The sequence below is a fragment of the Rutidosis leptorrhynchoides genome, chromosome 11 (assembly GCF_046630445.1).
Source record: "Rutidosis leptorrhynchoides isolate AG116_Rl617_1_P2 chromosome 11, CSIRO_AGI_Rlap_v1, whole genome shotgun sequence".
Taxonomy (NCBI): domain Eukaryota; kingdom Viridiplantae; phylum Streptophyta; class Magnoliopsida; order Asterales; family Asteraceae; genus Rutidosis; species Rutidosis leptorrhynchoides.
In genome coordinates this window covers 33141394-33142991 of record NC_092343.1, presented here as the reverse complement: position 1 = coordinate 33142991, position 1598 = coordinate 33141394, and positions in this window count along the sequence as shown.

The window sequence follows — 1598 nt, the reverse complement described above, 5'->3', positions numbered from 1 at the left end:
ATTTTCCATTGAATCATTTACCTCGAAGAAGATGAATATTGACTAGATGACATAGTAGTAACTTTATGGAGTGATAAAAGTATGATTTAGTATAATATAATGGCGCCTGATCAACGTAGGTATATTATGATAAGCCATGCAGAAATCCTAATGGATCATGATGGAAATAAGGTCTGATCAACCTTAGGACCATTGTGTACCGTTACCTACTCCTTATCTCTATATTGTCAACTAAAAATATCAACCTTAGATATTATATTTCATTTTCAAATTATCCACGCGCGGTGCTGCACCTATTGCAAAAGCTCCGTACCGCTTAGCTCCATCCGAAATGAAGGAGTTATCCAATCAACACCAAGGATTGTTGGAGAAAGGGTTCATTCGTCCTAGCTTGTTTCCGTGGGGAGCACCCGTTCTTTTCATTAAGAAGAAAGGTGGCACGTTGAGAATGTGTATTGATTACCGAGAACTCAATAAGCTAACCATCAAGAATCGTTATCCACTTAAACGTATTGATGACCTGTTCTACCAACGTCAAGGGTCAAGTATTTATTCATTAATCTTAGGTCGGGTTATCATCAATTGAGAGTCAAAGAAGCTGATGTTTCTAAGACTGCCTTCCGAACTTGTTATGGACACTATGAGTTTCTTGTCATGCCTTTTGGGTTAACCAATGCTTCTGTTGTATTCATGGATCTTATGAACCATGTATGCAAACCTTATCTTGATAAATTAGTGATCTTTTTCATCGATGACATTCTAATCTATTCCAATAGCGAGAAAGAGCATGAGCAACATCTGCGATTAATTCTAGAGCTCTTAAAGAAGGAACAACTGTATGCCAAGTTCTCCAAGTGTGAATTTTGGCTGCAAATAGTACAATTTCTCGGACATGTAGTTAATAGTGAAGGAATACATGTCGATCCTAAAAATCACCGCTATTTAGAAATTTTTGAGAACTAATCTTGGATGAAGCCCATAAGCCCAGATATTCTAGTTACCCAGGCTCTAGTAAAATGTATCACGATGCGAAGAAGTTTTATTGGAGGCCTCATACGGACGAAAATGTAGATCCCCACTGTAATTAAGTGTAAACTTTGCTTTAACAAAACGTTGACCGAATGGTAGTTTTTAGTCAACACTTCCTGATAATTAAAGTTCACACATTTCACACCTCAAATCTTAAAGAGTGTCTTGCTGATGACACACACGTTATTCCATTGGATGATATCCGCATTGATGGTAAAATGCATTCCGTTGAAGAACCAATAGAGGTTATGGATCGTGAGCTTAAAGGCTTGAAACAAAGCTCTATTCCTATTGTTAAGATCTGTTGGAATTCACGAAGAGGCCCCGAGTATAACTGGGAACGTGAAGGCCAAATAAAGCAGGGAAAATCCACATCTCTTCTCAACTACTGACGCATTCGAGAAGTCCATCTGAAACTTCGGGATGAAGTTTAAATTAACAGGGAGGTACTATAACAACCCTGACTTTTCAATTCTGAATTTACCAGATTTCCCTTAGGGTTTCATTTCCTGATCCTGTGTATTGTCATTAGGGTTGTTATCTAGATAATTAAATGCTCTATAATTAAT